Here is a 24,468-nt window from a genome sequence, read left to right on the forward strand (position 1 = left end):
TTGATCCTGATAAAAATACGAAAGTTGAGGACCATATTGATGACTTCTACATGCATTTGCAAATGCTTGAGGTACGTTTTGATGACATTGCTTGTAGAATTTTTCCATACACTCTAGAAGGTAGAGCAGAAGTTTGGTACCACAGTCTCACCTAAGTCAATCCATAGTTGGAGGGAGTTCAAGAAGTTATTCTTGGATAAATTTACTGATGATAAAACTCCTGCCATGTTGCTCAAAGAACCCAAGAATCTTAAGATGGGTAAAAAAGAAAAAGTGAAGGTTTTCAACCAAAGATTTACCCGTTTATTGAATAAGTTCCCCATATATGTGCAACCACATGATTCAATCACCAAAGATTATTACACAACCTTTCCTACAAATATTTCTATGTCTATTAAAAGAGCTGCAAAGGATGCATTTGCTTTGAACTTTGTAGAAGTAATTGCTATTGAAAAAGACTTGCGTCATATTGGAGCCATTGAAGATCGCGAAGATTCTAAGAACTCCAAAGATACTGGGAAGAAAACTCAAGCCTCTTCTACTAAAGAAAAAGAGAAAGATCCTTGTGATATGGAAAGCTTGGCCAAATATTTGAAGCTTCTTACTAATGAAGTATCAAAACTTAAGAGAAGGCCGAGTGAGGAAACCACCAACAACAATTTTGTCAAGCCATCTTTCTTTAAGAAGAATAATAATAACCAATAGGTTAAATCCGCTCAGAGTTCTAACATGGTGTTCAATGTTGAAATTGGGGCATGGATAACTTCTGCACTTTCCATCAATATAATAATTTATGGAATACATGTCCACAATGGAATCACAACATGAATGCTATGATGACAAATTTCGTAGACACCTCTTTAGCAAATGAACATCTGAGCAAACTGAAGAAGCAAATTAATCTACTGTGATTGAGGAAAATTTAGGTTGTGGAAATTCAGTTAATACATTTGGTATCATATATAACACTGATAAAAATGTGTTAATGAACCACTAGTGATTGAGGCTCCTCCTCAGCAAACAACTGACCATTATAATTTGAGTAGCAAAGGACCTAATTCCGAGAAAGAGTTTAAAAAGAAATTATTGAGAAGGATTTTACCACGTTTTAATCTTGCTCAGATTTTGTAGAATAAGTATGAATGTACACTCCTCCTTCCAAGGACACTTCCATGAACAATAGCAATAATTCCACCACTCCTACAGGTTCTAACAAGGCTATGCCATCCTATACTTCAACACATCCTGTTGAGAATGAAAGTAATGGTTACAATATTGTTGAGGATATGAAAAGAGCTCATGTTAACATCTCAATCTTTGAGCTCACTAAGATAATAAGATAGTGTGAATTGGCAATCCAAGAATTTTCATTGCAAGCTTCGTTAGGCAATCAAGTCTTTAATTCTCAAGTTTTTTGTTTTTGTTTTTTTTTTTTTTTTTTTTTGCTGGTAAGTCTCATGATATTCTTAAGTCTATAGTCAATGCTTTCAATTTAAAATTATAATACTCTCTGACCCCTATTCCTTTTAACATTTGAAATATTTAATTATAATGTTCACAATTTTCTTGTTGATTCAGGTGCATCTAAAAATGTCATGTGTTTATCTGTTCCCAAGAAGAGTAACACTAAATGGGAAAATACTGACGCCTGAATCATATAGCTGGATAGATCATTGGTCTAAGAAATTGGTGAACTCCATTGTAACACCATCCTCCCTTGGCCTACCCAAAGTAACTGTGCCATCCAAGGTAAACATGAGACGAGAGGCTACTATGATCATATTCGACCTCCTATGTGACCTTAAGGAAGTGGAATTGACATAACATCACACACAATCATCCAACATGATCAACAGAACCCTTAGGAGATAAGTCAACCACTCAGACATCCTATCCCTAGGTCCCACTATTATTCTGGACCTCTGAGGTCATAGTCACTCTCATTCTATGGGCAAGGGAGCGACCAGAGACCTAAAGTCGCTCTCATAGGCCTGCATTCCAATGACTATGGACCAAACTTGCCAATTCTATGCCATCAACCCCGGGATTTAAGCCACTTTTTTAGGCCCATAGCCTAGGCCACTGCCCAAAATGGAATGAAATCTTGACATCAATAAAAGAACAGGGAAACAATGATGCAAAAGCAATAAGTTCAACAAGACCTTAACTAGACCCCTACTAGCCATGATAGGCATTTCATAAAACATATCATGAACATGTAACCTACAGGTGTAAACAACAGAATTAAGTGTAGGGATCTCATACTTATCTGAGAATCGTTATGAACCATTGTTCCCTCATGCCATTTGTTGCATTATCATCTATTATGTCATAAACACATTATCCATTCATGTACAAGCAAAAACATGTTGAGAGCCATAACTAGTTATTCTCACAAAATATACCTATAACCAGCATAATAGGAATAGAAATAGCATAAACGTATCAGCCATAAAAATCCCCATATACATAAATACATTTACACATGAAAATCAAAGGAATGAATTTATCATTAATCAATGCAATGAACCAATTAGAGATGGGACTACCACGTTCCACCTGACCATAGAATGGCTAAGCCAAATCTCTCTTCATCCATTCACCCCCGTGCCATATTCCAAGTATGAACGTGGGACTCAAAGAAAAAGAACTCAACCAGGTCACACCGAGGCTAAAACACCTCACCCTCATCAATAGAAACCAGGCTTTATCGTAATCTATCTTGGATCACTAGGCCAACACAATGAACACATCATAACAGGTTTTACTGTGATCTCCACTCGATCACTAGGCCAAATAGGCATGGATACCACCGGATTTATGCACCTACATCATGAGGAATTTCCCTGTCTCCTAGTCTCTCAGGTTTTACCACAATCCAAACCCAGATGACCAGGCCCTAAACTGAGATCCACTCTCTAGGATTTACAGCATATCCCAAACCTAGGATTACTAGGCCCAACGGAGACAAAACCACCTCTAGGCTTTACCGTATATCTTTCCATTCGTTGGCAAGGATTCCTAGGCCATCTGAAGAAACAAAATCCTGGCTTTACGGCAACCCACAGTCTGGTTTAGGGGTCACTAGGCTAGTGGCTTTACCATGATCCACAGTCCATTTCAGGGACCACTAGGACATGTGCTCTATCATTCAGATATCCACCCCACTTAGCTTTGAATCCATTTGGAAATCTAGCTCAACCAAAACATGAGAACCCCATCACACCATGGCTATCCGGAAATGGAAAGGCTAGGCTGAAAACCATTGTCACACCTGGAAAAACTCATGCCATGATAGAAAAGAACCACATGCAATGCCATGGATGCCAAATCTAGCAAGTAAAATACACATGCAAGTCAATACCTACAATGAAGCCCATTATAGCTGCTTGATCCTTGCTTCCTCTTGCCTTCTTTGCCTTTCTTGCTCCAATGCCAAAGTTCTAGTCCAAGAAAAACTCTAAGTATCCAAGAGTATGAGAGAGAGAGAATAATCAGAGTGCTCCAAAACTGAACTAATAAAAGGTTACACTGACCAAGCTTTCCCACTGATCCTCAAAATCCTTTTTATCAATGAGGCCTCTATTTTCTTCATTTTCCTCCTCACATGTAACCTATGACCTTTCACCTTCTTTTCTACTAATTTCCATTATTTTCATAAATAATTGTGCCAAAAATGCCATTTTTCCTTTCCAAAGCCTTAGCCATTGCCTTTGTCAATTTCCTTAGCCATAAACAACCAAATGAACACCCCCTAGGATGTCCTGCCCAACATTCAGCTTGGAATAAATGTCCCATCAACCATGGTTATTGTTTTTAACTTTTATTACATGGAATTTTCACCAGGGTTGTTACAGAACCCTCCCCCTTGGGGGAACACCATCCTCGGTGTTCAGTTACACCTATAACGAACAAGACTAATGAAAACAAAACATACTGCTCGTGGAGCTTTATAACACAACTCATTGTAGTATTTACAATGAATGATCTGCTCAAAAGCAAAACATCATGACAACATGACAATATAACCACCATATCCATACTGGAGATTTATAACACAACTCATTATAGTATTTACAATAACCACATATACACATATGCACATTTGCTAAACCAACAAATAAAAGGATATGATATGATGTATGTATCAATCAACAAGGGAGTCCAGAGGATCACACCTCCACCCTCAAAAGCAGTACCAGGATTCACCTCCTTCCTAGGAAGTCCAGAATCCATTGCCACAATCAAAGTTGCATCCAGTGTCTAGCGCTACAATCTTGCACCATTTGTCCTCTCAGTGAACAATTATCAGTTCATTGTTCCAAGGTGCACTCCCAATGTGCATCTAATTCCATCTACCAATGCTAATGAACAAAATAAATATATTTGCAACCTTCCCTTCTCTACTACAAAGTCCCTCGGGAAATCTGGTCACCCCTTCCATGTAGTCACTCAACTTCCAAGTTCCCTGGAATCCCCTATCCCAGGTGATCCATCCCTTGACAAGGCTTCCTCACAACAGGTGATCAAACAACCAAGGCATATACCTGGCTCAACCATCATACTGGTCATAACATGCTCATGGAAATCAATGGACACTATTGGGTACCAATGTCCCCCAATGGCCGTGCTCCTAAAGTACTTTACCAACATATTGCTACATGTTCCAATATATTTCATAGTTGCTACTAATTCTTGTAGTCAATTTCAACCACCCAACCAAGGATGTTCATGAATTCCTGTTCCAAGCACATAATTTCCATTAGATTCAAATAAATTGAAATAACCACAAATCATACCTCATTGGTAGTTCGTTAATAAGGTACACTTGCGATCCTATTTACTTCATGTCACAACAAGTCGAACTAGCATCTTTGACCAAATCATCATCTATAAATATATCACATCAGGTTAGCTCAAAACATAACCATCATAGATCAAAATCATAAATCATGTGGAACCATCATAAACCAAAATCATAGATCAAATATAATCATCATATACCATAGTCATAAATCAAATGCATAATAAAACTAAAATAAAATGTTGCTACTTATCCTTTCATCAATCCTTAACTTCTACCTTTGACTTTATTCAGTATACACTCCGGATTGATTATCACACCTGATGACACTTAGTGCCTTCTCCTCAACCATGTGCACATACACATAGTATACATCCCACACATACAACCACACATGACATACCACACCATGCAATACATGCATTCACATCTAACATACAACACATACACCTACACCCAGTGTACAACACAACACAATACATACATACACCCACACTCAGTGTACAATACAAGACAATACATACTCCTATGTCTGGTGTATGACACAACACAACACGTATACGTGCACAATGTACATCACAAGACATACATCCACACACATGTGACATCACAAAATGCATACACATACATCCGATATACAACACAACTCATACATCTATACTCGATGTACAATGCCACAAAATACATGTACCCACACAGAGTACAACACAACAAGTATGCATGTCACGCCACCACAACTACACAATACACATACATAGTATTGCATGCCCGCAACACAACATGTATGACATGCACTCAATCCCACATGTACACCAGTACCATATGTACAACACGTACACAGTACCACCTGTACAAAGCACCACCTACACAATGTGTGCACAACATCACATGTACATGGTGCCACTTGCACAACGTGTACACAATGCCACATGTACACTACACCACTTGTACAACGTGTACACAATACCACATGTACATAGTATCACATGCACGACATGTATGTGACACCACATGTACACATCGCCACATGCATGACATGTACACAACACCACATGCACACAACACCACTTGTACAACATGTACACAACACCACATGCCCATAGCACCACTTGCACAATCATGCACACAACACCATATGTACATAGCACCATATGTACAACATGCACGCAACACCACATATACATAGCACTGCATATCCAACATGTACATAGAATCATTTCTACATAGCACTGCATATCCGACAAGCACAAAACACCATATGCACACAACGTTGCATATACAACATGTACATAGCACCGTCTATACCCAGCACTGCATATGAAATATCCACACAACACTACATGCACATAACATCACATAATCAACATGTGCACAAAAATAGTACCACACATCCAAAACCACATTGACTCTTTACCAAGCAACCTTGCTTCCAGTGTCTTATCCATGCTTGTCCTAGCATGCTACAGACCACACTGCTTTTACTTTGTTGATGTATCCCTCGGTATAACCTGTCCATAACATAAGAAAAAGCATAATACAAGCATTCAATATAAATTCATATTCACATGATACTGACCTCATATGTTTGTCATGACCACTCTTCCCACTTGATTCCTCATAGACCAGGAACCTCTTCATGTCATTTGCCTGCATAAGCAGTCATTCCTCTACAAGAATGATTCTTGATGACCATGTCAGACATTGACATTGATACATGTACACATACATACATCATAAAATAATAATTATCTCGTGAGTCAACATCATACATACATACATATCTAATCATTAGCACAAAACAATCATGTTCCTATTAGAAAACAACATACATACATACATGTATACATGTATAAATTCATCAGCATAATCATGATCATAACATAATTACCAGACAGCAAGGTCAAGGTTTAAGATAACTTTCTTTATTCATGCACAACATGCATGACATTGAGAACAATGGTTCCTAACACATCAAAGGCATCCAACACCTCAGATCTATTTACTTTACCTTTTTTGGTTACCTTTCACATGTCTGTACTGCCACCGTCCATTTACCACTATGGATCAACTAGTCCAACCGACTGTTATAGTCTTACCTTCCATTGTGCTTACTCATGCACAGAGTTTCATCTGAGTCTTACATTTCCTACTGGATCTCATTCATCTCTCCCTGAGCTCCATTAACTTTCCTCTTTCCCAACCAATTCCCAAGACTCAAAACAATAAAAGGAAAGAATGAAAACAACAACAAGAAGACCATGAAAACCAAAATAAATATGACACCACAACAAAGTGGAAAGGCCTTGCACCAGACATAAACAAAACCACAAATCAAGCTCATAGAATCATAAAATACCAAAAGCACAAGACTAGCAACAAACACCCTGACTCAATCCCCATGGTTCCCAAGGAAAGCTCAACCTGAGCCTTCTTCGAGATCTCATGGAAACCTCTCTTTATATGCAACTCACAACATCATACTACCATAAACACATAACTATTAGTGCATAAATAAACATAACAATACACCAGTTACCTCATTTTGTTGTGTCAATCGTGTTTCTTGCAATTGAACACATCCACACCATCTCTCAAGGGACTCCCATCCTTTGACAAATCCACTTGTAATTAGAGACTAGCTAACATACCTGTCAAATACATGTTCATGAATATAGCATGTATCCACATAATGTCAGACAAAATCAAGGCTAAGAAGACTTCCTATATGCAAAGAACTCATTCGTTTGGAATTATGGTTTCCAAACATAGCCAAAGGAATTCTCACCCAATTCCTTTCTTCTAGCTTTACCCTGCTGCAACTATGTCTTACTATGTATTGTCATGTCACTCAACTATTAGTTATATAACCACATCAATTATTACCTTGTCAAGCTAATATCAACATGCTTCTTGCAACTGTTCACACATGTAAACCACATGTTCCAAGTATCAAGATAATCATATCTATCAACTTGAAATCAACATTTAGCAAGACTAACAATCATGTCATAATCCATAATCAAATCATAGTCCTTAGACATAATTCTACAACTATCACCTACTAAACTCCAGTACATATCAACTGTCTCAACACATAAGTTTTAGCATAATTATCTTAATACAAGATCAATCCTTCATGCCACCCTATAGACTCATACTCATATCATGCAATAAATCAATCATTCAACAAAATATAAATATACCATGTCAGATAATTCAACTAGGCGACATAATAGGCACCAAACACTCAAACACCAAATAGACAACATAATCAACAATGAAGCACCCAATATACTACATAAGCAAACTCATACCTTAGTGTATTTCAGGGGAGGCTATCTTGTATGCACAATCAATCTAGGTTAGCACGATACAACTTCACAACATATCAACTCAAACATAAATCATGATATCCATAACAATAACTAACTAACATGTTCACATCATAAGCTCATAAGAATTTGTCGTTCATGCATAACAATCACATATGTATGATCAATCTATATTAGTATGACATCATATCACAAATATGTCAGTTCATACCTGAATATCGTAACCATAACCATCCGCATAGGTCAAACCAGGTTAACACAATACATATAGCATCAATGTCTTCAATGCAATGAACATAACCATCAAACATATGACCAATCCAAATTACAACATCAAGATCTCAATGAAATAACTCTAATCATCAAGTTAATAGCATATAACAACAATAAGCTATATATCATGCTCATCAACAACATATAACATGATCATCAAGTTATCTAACATAAACAAAAATAGCAATGTATCCATCCATAGGTTACTATCATTCGTGAATATTTGACACATGTGCTTATGACTATACTAATCAACTATCATCTATCATGTACATAACCATAGCATCAAAATACATGTACATAAACCTAATGCATATAACTATACTTAACCTACATACCTGCATGCCCAACATACAAACCTGTATGCCGACATACTCTCGCCTCGAGGTCCAATGTTGCAACTTCACTTTGATGATCTGCATCTCCTTCTTTACCTCATTCAACACATTAGCATCATAACATACCAATAGCACCATGATGACCTAAATTGCATACAATGACATCACAAGGAATATTTGACCTACTATTCATGCATAACTATAACCAAGACCATACATGCATAACAACTACATATATACATATAACATATGAGTACCAAACCATATACACCTCATTCTAGCTAGAGTCCAATCATCAATGCATGACCATATCAACTTCAAAAACCATGACCTCATGCATGAAAACAACCATTAGTCCACTGTATGCATTTCCACATGCAACCATCAACATGCATAAGCAATGCATAATTAACTGCACATACACATAAACACATGTAGTCGAGCATAAGTGATCAATTCTTGTAATCAACCTACAAGACTGATACATGTAATCAAACATACAAGAATGCGACCTAACATACAAGGATGTAAGTAGGCAACATATAATCAACATGTAAGCGACATATAACCATATGCAACCAGTCACATACTCATGACAAATACATTTCACAACATCAATATCAAATTATCCATGATAACCATACTACAACCATAATCAATCAGCAAGCAAATGCAACAAGCACATGGAATTCAAGTGTAAGTGACACACATGAAACTAACATGCATGCATGACCGACACACACTGCCCATCTAGTCCGAGAGTTGAACAATGCTCTGATACCACTCTGTAACACCCTCCTCCTTTTGCCTACCCAAAGCAACCATGCCATCTGGAGTAAACATGAAACGAGAGGCTACTATGATCAGATTTGACCTCCTATGTGACCTTAAGGAACTGGAATCGACGAAACATCACACATAATCATCCAACATCATTAACAGAATGCTCAAGAGACAAGTCACCCACTCAGACAGCCTGTTCCTGGGTCCCACTATTATTTTGGACCTCTGAGGCCATAGTTTCTCTCATGCTATGGGCAAGGGAGCGACCAGAGACCTAAAGTCACTCTCATAGGCCTGCATGCCAACAACTGTGGACCAAAATTTCTAGTTTTGTGCCAGCAACCCCGGGATTTAAGCCACTTTTTAAGGCCCAGAGCCTAGGCCACTGCCCAGAATGGAATGAAAGCTTGAAATCAATAAAAGTATAGGGAAACAATGATGCAAAAGAAATAAGCTCAACAAGACCTTAACTAGACCCCTACTAGCCATGATAGCATTTCATCAAACATATCGTGAACATGTAACCTATAGGTGTAAACAACAGAATTAAGTGTAGGGATCTCATACTTATCTGACAATCGCTATGAACCATTTTCCCTCATGCCATTTGTTGCATTATCATCTATTAGGTCATAAACACATTATCCATTCATGTACAAGTAAAAACATGTTGAGAGCCATACCTAGATGATGTCACAAAATGTAAATATAACCAACATAATAGGAACAGAAATACCATAAACGTATTAGCCATACAAATCCACATACACATCAATACATTTGCACATGAAAATCAATGAAATGAATTTCTCATTAGTCAATGCAATGAACCAGCCGGAGATGGGATTACAACGTTCCACCCGACCATAGAATGGCTAAGCCAAATATCTCTTCATCCATTCACCCCCATGCCATATTCCAAGCATGAATGTGGGACTCATACCAAAAGAAATCAACCAGGGCATACTAAGGCTAAACCACCTCATCCTCATCAATATAAACTAGGCTTTATTGTAATCTATCACAAATCACTAGCCCAACACAATGAACACATCATAATAGGCTTTACTGTGATCTCAACCCAATCACTAGGCAAAACAAGCATGGATGCCACCGGATTTCTCCACCTACATCGTGAGGAATTTTCTTGTCTCCTAGCCTCTAAGGCTTTACGACAATCCAAACTTGGATCATTAGGCCCTAACTTGAGACCCAATCTCTAGGCTTTACCGCATATCCCAAACCCGGGATTACTAGGTCAAACAAAGTTCAAACCACCTCTAGGATTTACTATATATCCTGCCATTCACCGGCAAGGATTCCTAGGCCATCTGAGGCAACACAATCCTAGCTTTATTGCGACCCACAGTTTGGCCCAAGGTTCACTAGGTGAGTGGCTTTACCGTGATCCACCATCCGGTTTAGGGACCACTAGGCCATGTGCTCTATCATTTAGAGATCCACCCCACTCAGCGTCAAATCCATCCAGCAATCCAGCTCAACCAAAACATGAGAACCCCATCACACCATGGCTATCCCAAAATTACAAGGCTAGGCTGAAAAAAACATTGTTACACCTAGAAAAACACATGCCATGATAGAAAAGAACCACATGCATGCCAAATCTAGCAAGGAAAATACACATACAAGTCGATACCTACAATGAAGCCTGTCGTAGCTACTTGATCTTGCCTTTCCCTGCTTGATCCTTGCTTCCTCTTGCCTTCTTTGCCTTTCTTTCTCCAATGCCAAAGTGCTCTAAGAAAAACTCTAAGTATCCAAGAGTATGAGAGAGAGAGAATAATGAGAGTGCTCCAAAACTGAACTGACAAAAGGTTACACTGACCAAGCTTGCCCACTGATCCTTAGAAGCCTTTTTATCAATGAGGCCTCTATTTTCTTCATTTTCCATTACTTTCCTTCATTTTCCTCCTCACATGCAACATGTGACCTTTCACCTCCTTTTCTCCTAATTTCCATTATTTTCATAAATAATTGTGCAAAAAATGCAATTTTTCCTTTCTAAAGCCACAGTCATTGCCTTTGCCAATTTCCTTAGCCATAAACAACCAAATTAACCCCCCTAGGATGTCTTGCCAAACATTCGGCTTGGAATAAGTGTCCCATCAACTGTGGTTATTGTTTTTTACTTTTATTACATGAAATTTTCACCAGGGTTGTTACATCCATAATGTTATCCTCTACTTGTAATCAGACCTTAGAATTTACCAATGCATTAATATTGTTATTGTGGACATCCGTGAATACTATGGTTTTCTTTTGAGTAGAGATTGTTCCAACAATCTATAAGGGTATTTCTCAACGGACTAGACAAATTTATGGCTTCCTTACAAGGGAAGAAACAATCAGATTCAAGTGGAAAGTGAGCCTTACATGAAGTATATCGTGACAACACTTGAGGGACACAATGAGCTAAGAAAATTTGTAGACATCATTTTTGGAAATTGTTTTCTGGAAGTTGATCATGGGTGTTATCAAGCACAACCTTCACCCATACCATCAGATACACAGTTCAAGATCCTTCCTTGTATTCCAATTGGTGCAAATGAAACTTGTAATATAGATGTACATAATACTAGTATAGGAACTAGCTCAGAAGCTACTAATATTTGAACCTTATATTTTGATGGTTCTAAGACACATGATGGTTCTAGAGCTAGTTGTGTTCTTATTGACTCTCTGAAAAAAAAGGTATATATTGTCATGCCGCTTGGATTTTGAGTGCATAAATAACATTAATGAATATGAAGCACTCATTTTTCGATCAAAGAAAGACATAGACCCCAAGGTAGAGGTACTTAAGGTAATTGGTGATTCATAGATAACTACCCATTAGGTACAAAATACCATTCACTATGTTTCACCTAGTTTAAAAAACTACCAACAAGAGGTATGACAACTCATTTCATCTTTCCAATAATTTAATATTATTTATTTTCCTAGAATTCATAATGTTGTCATGGAAATATTAGCCAATGCAGTTGCTAGAATGTCACCATTAAAAGATGAATTTTCTATTGAAATTATTTACAAGCCATTTGTGTATGACAATGTAACTAATCTTCATGTATTTAATGATGACCAACAAATACTGCACTTCATGACTAATGCATATGTGTTTAAAGATGTGGATATTGAAGAAGATGAGCACGATAAGGCTTTGCAGGAAGAAATTCAAACATCAAAGGGAAATATTATGCCGAAATGTGTGGTATCTCTTGAGAAACTTTATGACCTACAAAATTGTTGAAGAGGACTAGTGAACACTAAGACTCATTTCTCAACATTATCACACGGACAAGTAAATTTGGGAACCAAAGAAGATCCAAAGTACGTAAACCTCGGTACATGTTGTTCTGCTCAAGAACGAAAATATTTTATCTGCCTCTTCAAACAGTACCAAGATATATTCATGTGGACGTACGATGATCTGAAGACTTATGATACACACATTATAAAACATGTTATTCCTATCAAAGAAGGTGTTAAACCTTTTCAACAGAAACTAAGAAAATTTCATCTGACACTTGAACTCATGATCCAAAAGTAACTAAGGAAATTGTTGGATGCTCGGATCATCTTCAAAGTTTGACATTCTACATGGGTTTCCAACCTGGTTCCTATTAGAAAGAAGTTCGGCAAGATACGCCTATGTGTCGACTTTTGCAACCTCAATTGTGCTTCAAACAAAGACAATTATGTCGTGCCATCTATAGAGAATATACTCCAGATGGTATCTAGGTTAGAAATGTTCTCACTGCTAGATGGATTCTTCAGATATAATAAGGTGTTAGTAGTAGAACCAAATCATTTAAATACCACATTCATGAAAAAGTGGGGAACTTTGAATTTTAAGCACATTCCATTTGGGCTTATCAATGCTTGCACTACTTTTCAACGAGCCATGGAAATTGCATTTTGTGGATTGATTGGATAGAGTGTAGTAGTCTATTTGGATGACGTAACAATGTTTACAAAGAAGAGACCAAATCATATTCATCATCTTAAGCAGATTTTTGAGTGATGTCGCAAGTATGGGATTTCATTGAATATGAAAAAGAGCCTCTTTGGTGTGTCTGAAGGTAATCTTTTAGGACATATCATTGCAAAGAGTGGAATCAAAGTTGATCCAGAAAGGGTTAAAGCTATTTCTCAAATTTCTTTTCCCGTAAATAAGAAGGCAATGCAATATTTCTTGGGGAAGATCAATTCGTACGCAATTTCATCTCTGGCTATGCTCATATTGTTAAACCATTACAAGAGATGATAAAGAAACATTTTACATAAAATGGAATAAGAAATAAAAGGATGCATTTTCCTGGATCAAACAAGCTATTGTTGATGCTCCATCCTTATACAATCCAAATTTTGGCAAGGATTTCTTGTTGTATACTTTCGCTTCTAAGTCATCTATTGTAGTCATATTAACATAGAAAGGAAATCAAGGGAATGAATGGCATATATCTTTCATGACTGATGGATTACGTGGATCAGAACTAAATTATCTTGCCATTGATAAGAAAGTAATTGCACTGTACAAGGAGGTTAAACACTTGGCCTTACCTTCTGAAAGCTCACACAATTATTTATGTGTGTCATCGAACATTCAGAACACTTTTTTTACAACAAGAACTGGGTGAAAGGAGGGTGAATTAGATGAGGTTCTTACAAGAATATGATCTTGAGTTCAAGCTAGTTCACATTGTTAAGGCCAGGGTCTCTATCAGCTTGCAACTAAAGTAATGGATTCATTGTAAAAAGACTCTTCGGGGTGGGAATAGGAAATAGAGGTGTATAATGTTGAGAAAGTTCCTCCTACAAGCACAACCACGTCTTGGTATTTAGGCATATGTAAATATTTAGAGCATGACACCTTGACTTTGCATTTATCGAACAAACAGAAGATGAAAATTTGCCTTAAATATTTATCTTACCAAACTTGTATATGGTGTGATTTTCCAAAAGCACCATAATGGTGTCCTTCTTAGATGCCTAGAGCCTCCAGATTCAAAAGAGTGTTGACATATCTACACGATCGACCAACAGGTGGAAAATTTGCGGGAAATACTACTACGCATAAGGTGACGAGGGTAGGTTACTACTGGAACACATTATTTAAGAATGCTCATTCCTATGCTCGAAAGTGCCCAGTGTGTCAAATGTTTGTTGGTCATGATCAAAAGTCAGTCGCCTCGTTGCTACCTGTAGCAGTTGATGAACCTTTCCAACAATGGGGTGTTAGAAAATTATATATTACAAAGTAATGGAACACATAAAATATTGCAGAAATATAAACACAAAAAACATATAAAGCAAGAGAGACACATATACACGTGGTTCACCCAATTTGGGCTATGTCCACGGAGAAACAACCAGTCCTTCCTTTTATATTATCCAACAAAATGAAGAGATACAACCTACAACATATCTGTTGTAATTCCCTCTTCGCTCTCACACAATCTACTCTCTCTTTCTCACTCAGAATACACATATACATAACTGCAATACAATTCCCTCATTTATAGTGATGGGTTACCTTCTAAGGAAAAAAAACCCTAAATTAAACATAACTTCTACTATCAGATCTCTGCATAATGAACGACCTAGATTGACTATGAAATTACAACATTTCACAAGGAGATTTCACATCTATTTTTAGCTTCGGGGGCATTTCCCTCGAACCCCCGCCATGGGGGGGGTGCTCATAAAATTGTTTCTTCCCCCCCTAGACCCCAATGACAATGATTAAACAATAGGCAACATTTCTGCCCTGTTACGAATTGGGGTCCAACGCGGCGATACCTAGGAATAAAGAAGATAATCAGGCTCCACACCCAACATGGAGATTAGATGTTATCGACGAAATATTTCCTCATTCATTGAAGTAACATCGATACATTTTAATTGCAACTTATTATTTCACTCGGTGGACCAAAGCAATTCCATTTGGACAAATCAATGACCACGAGTTCATCCAATTCCTCAAAAAGAACATCATAACCAGGTTCGACATTCCTACATAACTTATATTTGAAAATGGAACTTTTTTTTCTTCATTAAATATTTATGAGTTTGCGTTAGAAAATGGTATTGTTTTAAATCATGCATCAAACTATTACCCATAGGGAAGCAGTTTGGCTAAGTCCACAAACAAAAATATGATCTTTATTATTAAGAAAAACATCTTCTCTAAACAAAAGAACTAGCATAACACTTTGGTGAATGCACTATGGGTTGACCATGTCACTCCCAAACCCTCTCTGAAAACCTCTCCATAATTCCCTGTCTATGGAAAAGAGGTTATCCTTCCACCAAACATCTACCTTCCTGCCTTGCATATTTCTCAACAAAAACCATGTATTCTTGTTCAAAGTCAGATAAATATTCTTCTTAATCTTGAGGAAGAAAGGTTCAAAGCAAAAGAAAAGTTTTTCGTGCATCAAAAATGAATCAATTGTTGGTTTGATAAGAAGTCTGAAGGGAACAAAAACTTTAGTGGGGTGAACTAGTATTGAAGTAGGAAAAATCCCATGACGAGAAGGCAAGCACACTAAGTTTTAATCTCTATGGATTGGATCATACACCATCATTGAAGAACTTGGCCACAATTCTTATAGGTTGAAATATTTTGATGGGAGGATTGATCCTCTTCCTGTCAATGGCCGAGATCTTAGGCACTACTTCCAGTAGCAACCCTGGTTGTGTTTCTCTCTTTGTATAGTTTTATTTCCTGTTTTGTGTTGTTTGTTATTGTCAAGTCTTATTTATTTTCCTTTTCTTACTTAGTGTACATAAATAAGACCATGTGTGAGAGTGTATGTATGGCTCAAGATACTATGTGGCAAAATGAATAGGGATTGTGACAACCACAATGATTGGCTATTTGTTAGTTCTCCTTCTTTGTTTAGGAAAATGTATTAAGTCAAATTATGTTCAGACGAAAAATATGATGCATTCAAGAGGAAAACCTTGGAGTGGAACCATGATATTCGTATCTATTCTATCATCTTGATTCCTTAACTTGGTATTGAATCTCCTTGGTTTTCTACATGCTAATCCAATCTAGTAGAGAATGGAAAGGGGAAAAATCAATAGCGAGAAAACCAATATTAGAGGTATATATAATCTTCCCTGAAGGAATAACCTCTTCTCCTCTCAATAAGTCAAGATCCCCTTTCCACCCTTATGAAAAAATAAGTTCCTAAACACTATTCTATAAGTAAAATAAATAAAGGGCGAAAGAAGAGAAAGGCTTCCTGCACAAGGAGGTGAAGCAAGTAACTTCATTAAGGTGTTGACCAGGCTTGCTAGTAGCGAAGAAATGCTTGTGTTTATGTAGTGATTGTGTTGGGGTCCTGTCCAGGCCTGCTGGCAATGGAGCAATACCAGAGATGAAAACTAAGACTCTAATTATCTTTAACTCACAATTACATACTACCCTTTTCCTAGATTGAAACAATTGTGAAACAGAAAGATTTGTTGTTGTGTTAAACCAAGGAAGGAAATGGGGTACTACATCTATAATCGGGTTAAGTGGGAAAGCCTAAGTAATCCCCCTTGATCAATCAATACTTCTTGAATGGATAACTCTTTACTGAAAGCTACTCCCCAACAAAGAAGTTGAATTTCACCCAGTGTATCGCCAAGTGTTGTTGTTGCTACAATACCCTCCAAAATTTTGCTATACTCAAATTTTGGAACCTACCTCTTATCATGAAAAGAGTCGATTTTTGTCTTCAAGTGTCATTTTATGTTCCTACACATGTTACAAGTGTCCACTTTTCTTCCTAAGTGTCATCGGATCATCGGGAATACCTATAGTGCACTTTGGAGTCATAATACACTTTCTAGCTACAAAACAACACTTATGTGTCACAACTGCATGTACTTTGTTTGTTGTACTTGGATAATGTTTGCGAACTAGTGTTTTGATGCACACTTCTTAGTCTTGGGTCTTGTCTGAGTTTTACCGATGAGTTGAGATGTGTCTTGCTTTATTTTTCTCTTAACTCAATGTGTTTGTCAAGGTTTCACCCTTCGAGACAGAGAATTTTCTGAATTTGCAATCTTGCCCTCTAGGATAGGAGGAGATCAAAACACACTTATAAGTCCTAGTGGAGACCCTCCTTATCAGTTGTTTCTATGCTCTGTGCCTGGATGAACCCTTCCTCTCCCTCCCAAGGCATAATTCATCCTTAGTCATCAATCCCTCTTGCTTTTGCTTATCTCTATGCCATGCACCAACATTGCATTTGTCTCCCAGTTGAGCACACTACGCACTTTTAGTGGGAAATAATTACTTCCCTTCTGCCCTGTTCATGCGCCTAGTTCCCTTCTTGTGGCCTTGGCTCCTCATCCCAGTGCACAACGCATTCTTAGTGAATAGTCATGCTACCTTGTCCCATGGAACTATGCCTTGCGTCCTCCATCAGGTCTCCTCCTCCTCCAAAGTTGTGCACTGTGAATACCTAGTGAGTAGTGAAGCCCCTCATGTCTCTTAAAACTACACCCTATGCTCAGAAGACCTCTCTATCTCTCCCTAGTGCACTGTTGATCCACAGGCAAAACATTTTCATGAATCATAATAGAGTAGGATATTTGTGGGCTAATGATTACTTTCCATGAGTGATCTATACTTGCAGGTGCTAAACATATCATAGCAAAGATGTGTGAGAGATATTTTTCAAGAAAGGTTTCCCGAGGAATCATTTCGAAGAAAGAAAGGAACAAAAGTTCCATGTTGCAACAGTTGAAAGAAAAATGGGTTATGATGATCAAAGTGACTCATGAAGACTCCATAATCTCTCAAAACCCTTTGGAGGGTAGAAGGAAATCACAATTAAAGATTTGTTACAAGTATTGAAGACATAGTGGAAGTGTCGTCACTTCTCAAATAACTCTATGTACAAGTCACCATGGGTCCAAGTCATCAATGTCTATGACTTGTCTTGTTTTCATCACATGATGATGTAATTTTTGAAATATTGTAATTGTAAATATGTGGAAGTCCAAGAGTCACATATGGGCAAAAGATTCACATGGAGAAGTCCAAAAGTCACATATAAGTTCGAAAGTCACATAGAAGTCCAAAGGTCACATTAGAAGTCCAAGAGTCGTGAGGGGAGTTCAACAGTCATGGGGATATGAAAGGTCATTCCTCTTATTATAAAAGAAGCATCATTTCTCAAAGAAATGACTTTTCACATTGGCTTCTCGAATTAGGAATTAGAGAGGAAGAAAATTATTTTGGAGAGAGAGTAGTGGCTCAACGCTCCACTATTGGATCTAGTGGTGTTTCATTGTATCAATGTATCTTGGAACTTTCGCGTAATATTTGAATCTCATTGAGCCAACACATTTTCATGCATATATTGTGAATGTTTTAAGACTAATATTTGGATGTTTGTTGTATATGTTGACATTCATGCATACTAAAGAAATTGAATTATTTCACTGGCTTTGGTGCTCATCTTATTGAACATGTGTTATACCTTCTTTAATGATCATTGTGTCTATGTGAACTATTTCGCTTGATAGTTAATGATTCTTTCATATGAATATTCTTTTGTATTTATTAGAATAATACTTTTAATTTTCTTCTAAAGACTCACTTTTGTTTCCTTCCAGTGAAAGAACCTTGATACATCTCCAATTGAACACTTCAAAAGACACTCTTACTTGCTCATTCAAAAGTACATGTGTGTTGATCTCTTATGCTAACTACTACAACCAAGGAAAATCTTTAAGTACATGGTAGCCAGGCCACATTTCCGGATGGGGCTCATACACCAAATGGTGTGAGGTCTAATTGGGATTTCATATCGGAGAGACCCCACATATGTTAGCAGGATCTAGCACCATCAATAGAAGGATACTCCATAACCTTTGGGAAAGGTGGTTGGAAAATTAGTAAAGGATCATTGGTGTTGGATAAATGATTCAAGACATGAACCTTGTATACAATGAGGGAAACAACAAAGATATCAGATGCATCGGATGTCAAAAAAGAAGTAAAGTCAATGGAGTTATGGCATAAGTGCTTGGGCCACATGAGTGAAAAGGGCCTAAAAGTTCTTATTGGTAAAATCTACTTTCGGGTTTTAAATCCTATGAACATGATCGTTGTGAGCATTGTATTTATGCTAGGAAATGAAGAGTCTCTTTTATGAGAGATGACCATGAAATAAAAACAATTTTGTTAGAATTAATACTCTGATATGTTTGGGCCAATGAATGTTACATATTTAGGAGGAACATAATATTTTTTCACATTCATAGATGATGCACACAGGAAGGTTTGGGCTTTCCCTATGAAAAGAAAAGTGAGGTGTTGGAGATATTTCAAAATTTTCATGTTTTTGTTGAAAGGGAGACTAAAAGTTTCTCAAGTGTTTGAGGACAGATAATGGTGGAGATTATTGATCCAATGCATTCAAGAATTATTGTAATAAGTTTGGCATTAAACATGAGAAGGTTGTCCCTGGAAATTTCCCCAACATAATCATACTACAAAAATGATGAATCACACTATCATGGATAAGGTGAGGACTTGTTATCAAATTTCAAATGGGAAAAGCATGTCTAGGCAGAATTAGTAAGGACAACTTGTTATCTCATTCATCACTCACCTTCCTCAGCCCTAGACAGTGGTATTCCTAAAGAAGTTTGGACTAGTAAGAAGGTAAATTATTCTCACTTAAAATTTTTGGATGTGAAGTATTTATGAATATTCCCAAAGAAAATAGAACCAAATTAGATGATAAATCAAGGAAATGTGTTTTTCTAGGATATGCGGATGGTGAGTTTGGTTATCGTCTATGGGATTTGGATAATCACAAAATTGTTGGAAGAAAGGATGTAATATTTAATGAATTAGAGATGTATAAAAGGTATGTAGGTGATATGGAGGTCAAGAAAATTGTTGACAGGTTTACGAAACATCAACAAAATATCCCACCATTGCAAGAATCTGGGCAGTCAATTCAAGAACAAGATGGAAAAGAAGTGGAAAATAAGAAGAAAACTTGTTGCAGCCATTACAAGAGATTCAATTGGAAAACACACCACCATAGTTGGTTCGTAGGTCTACTAGGCCTTATAATCCCTCATAAAGGTATCCACCCTCAAATTATATTTTTCTAATTGATGAAGATGAACCTCATTATTTTCAGGAAGGTTGTGAAGTGGAAACTAGCAAAAAGTGGAAGAAAGTAATGGATGAAGAAATCTGACTCTTCGTTGGAAAACAATGTTAGAATATTCCGACACATAGGATATAGTTAAGTTCAACTTGGTCTAGTATAGAGTTAGGTATAGAGTTAGGTAAAGTGTCTTTCTTTACTGTTGTACATTTTGTAACTTACAATCCGACGTCACGATATGTAGTGATCCGACAGTTCACTCTCACCTCGGTATTACCGACACTTGATCCGTGGCTTGACACCCGATTGGTCCATGAGTTCTATTTAAAGCGCATGGAGGGTCATTGTTCGGGTAATCCGTGCATGAGAGAAGCTTATGTAAATTTTCATTCTTTGATTAATAAATTGCCTGTAGTACCCACGTTGGGACAGGCCGTGGACTGTTTCCCTCCTTGCACTTTGAGAGTTTTAACCACGTCAAAAATACTGGTGTATTGATTTGAGATCTGGTTGTGAGCGGTGTCCTTTTGGTGTTCTTTCTGAGGAACTTACCCTGTAAATTCCTACATGGTATCAGAGCTATTTGAGGGCCGCGTCCGTTGGTGATCCAAATCTGAAGCCGGTAGAACTGCATGCGGCTGTCGTTTCCTAGATCTGCTGTTTCTGACTGCTTTCGGGCCGAGAGGACTGCTCTGTTGCGTTTGGAGCATCTATTCCAGTGAGGAACCCCTTTCATTTCACGCGAAAAGGTTTCCGGTAGCCCTAGCTGCGTCATTTTTCAGATCGGGAGGTATACAGTGTTTTTTGCAGTTTACTGTTATTTTCTCTCTGCTTATTTCGGTTTCGGTTTATTTAGCCCCTTTTTTTTAACCGGATCTATACCTTTCATTTCTGCGTATGCTCTTTGCCCTGCGACTCTGTGCGATCTGGGCAAATCAGAAACAGAAAGGAAGGATTTTTCTCATGCGTATGCTCTTTTCCCTGCACCTTAGTGTGATCTCGGAAAATCAGAAACATTGAGAAAAATATTTAGTTTTTCGGCTAAAGCTAACTTTGAGATTTTTTTTTTTAAATTTCTAGTTTTTTGGCTAAAGCTAACTTCGAGCCGCAAGGTTCGTTTTTCTTTGCATATTCGTGTTGGGTTTTGTGTTTTGTGTTTTGTAGGGAAAAAGAGCTTTCTCAAGGCAAGCACGCAAACCAAGGCGCCCCCCCCCCCCTCTCTCTCTCTCTCTCTCTCTCAAATTTTTTGTATAGATCAATTGGTTCAAAGCTATTTTTAGAGAGTAGAGGTCTTGGGTTCAAGTCTCCATTTTGTGGGGGCGGATTTTTTCATTCCCGCACATTCGCGCACTTTGCCGGCAACATCAACAATTTTTTTTCAAAAAGCCATAACTTCTTCATCCGGAAGCCTTTTTCAGAGCCGTTTTTTTTAAAACCGCCTATTTTTTCGAGATCTATCCATTGGAACACTTACTTTCAGCATCTTCAGCTTCAGTTTAAAAAAAAAAAAAAATGGAAAGTCCATGCCAAGTCATTCTTGACAGCACTAACTACTTCCAATGGGTAGCCTACATGGAAGATTTACTTAGAAGTAAAGGTCTCTTCAGAATAGCCACAGACCAAGAGAAGAAACCAAAAGATGAAGACAAGGCTGCAAAATGGGAAAATAGACAAGATCAAGCACGTGGTTTGATAGGGATGTCTATTTCTCCTGATCTTAGATTCCACATTGCAGAACTTGAGACTCCTCATGAAGCATTAGAAAAACTCGCTAAAGTTTTTGGGATTAAAAATGAAATTAGAGCCCATCAACTTGAAAATGAGTTGCTTACTTTGGATCCTAATAATTTTTCTTGCATTGAAGATTTCTTGTCCAAATTCAAGACCCTTAGATATCTCTTGGAAGGTGTTAAAGTTAAGAAAGAAGATGGTAACCTTATTTATTCCATCCTTACTAAGTTGGGACCAGCCTACTCTGTATTTGTTTCCACTTTCCATTCTACAAGGGAAGCTTTCATTTGTCAAGGAAAAGACTACAAGGCCCCTTCCTTTGACTCCTTTTGTGATTCCTTAATAAGAGAACAAGAAAAACTCTTACACCTTGGTCTTCTTAATCTTGGAAACTCTTCCACGAAAGCGTTAGCCGCCCAGCAGCAACCAAATTCAAAGAATCCTAAGAAGTCATATCCTCAAAAGAATGGTCCTAAACCAACTCAGCCTCAAAATGAAAGATCATTTCAGCAAAATGATAAGACCAATAAAAACAAATGGAAGAAGACTGATAGACATTGTAACTTTTGTAATCGAGATGGCCACTTAGAATCTAAATGCTTTAAGAAGATGGAAGCCTTGGAAGCCGCAATGAAGAAACATAACATCCATGTGGAGCCTACTTCAACTTCAACTTCCGGAATGGCACTGTCTGCATGTCATTGTCAATCATCTCAGTCTGGTTATGCATTAAATGTATCTTCTTCTTCTTCTCATTCTCATGAGTGGCTCATTGATTCTGGAGCCTCTTATCACATGGCCAAAAACCAAGCCATGTTTTCTTCTTTAAATGATTGTAACACCAAAAATATATATGTTGGTGATGATAGATCTCTTAATGTTGTAGGGACTGGAACTGTTCATCTAGACAATGGTCAGTTTAATGATGTATTATGTGTTCCAACCTTATCCTGCAACCTTCTATCTGTCTATCAGATAACTCATTCAGGTGAAGGTAAAATTGTTGAATTTTCACCTCATGATGTTGTAATCAAGGATCTAAAAGATCCTAAACAGATTCTAGCTACTGGTCTTGCTGATGATTCCACAAGGTTGTATAAGTTTCACAACTTTGGGTCATCAAATCTTCCCTCAGTATTTGTTGCTCATAATGATGAAGTGAGCAAACTTTGGCATGAGCGATTTGGTCACTTAAACTATCGCTCCCTTCAGCATCTATGTAAAGAAAATATGGTGACAGGTCTTCCTATGGTATCTTGCAGAGATGGTGTTTGTTCCGGATGTGTACTCGGAAAACATCATCGGGACAGTTTTGACAAACGTGCCTCTTGGCACGCCTCAGCCCCTTTACAGCTTGTGCACAGTGATTTATGTGGTCCTCTTCCTGTTGCTTCATTCTCTGGCTGCAAGTACTTCTTAACTTTCATTGATGATTTCTCCAGACGCACTTGGGTATACTTCTTAAAACTCAAGAGCGAAGTATTTAACACATTTTTGGCCTTCAAAGCCTTTGTTGAAAAACAATCTGGACATCAAATTCTTAAGCTAAGAACTGATAATGGTGGAGAATATGTTAAAAACACATTCATCAACTTTTGCACCGAAAATGGAATTCAAATGCAACATACTGTTCCATACACTCCACAACAAAATGGTGTAGCTGAAAGGAAAAATCGCACCTTAAAGGAAATGGCTAATTGTATGCTGCAATCTAAAGGACTCAGTCTTAGTTTTTGGGCCGAAGCAATTAATTGTGCAAATTATATAATCAATCGCACTCCTACTAAGGTTCTAGAGAATATCACTCCAGAAGAAGCTTGGAGTTCCATTAAACCAGATGTAAGTCACTTTCGTGTGTTTGGAAGTGAAGCATGGGCCCATATTCCAGATGAAAAGCATAAAGCTTTAGAACCTAAGAGTGAGAAATGTACTTTTGTTGGATATTCTGAAGATGTAAAAGGTTATAGACTTATTCCATTTAAGTCCAAAAATGTTATCATTAGAAGAGATGTAAAATTTGATGAAAATAAATCGGCCTGCGAGCC

The sequence above is a fragment of the Pinus tabuliformis genome, chromosome J (genome assembly GCF_031772625.1).
Source record: "Pinus tabuliformis cultivar Carrire ecotype Pingquan chromosome J, CPIR1, whole genome shotgun sequence".
Taxonomy (NCBI): domain Eukaryota; kingdom Viridiplantae; phylum Streptophyta; class Pinopsida; order Pinales; family Pinaceae; genus Pinus; species Pinus tabuliformis.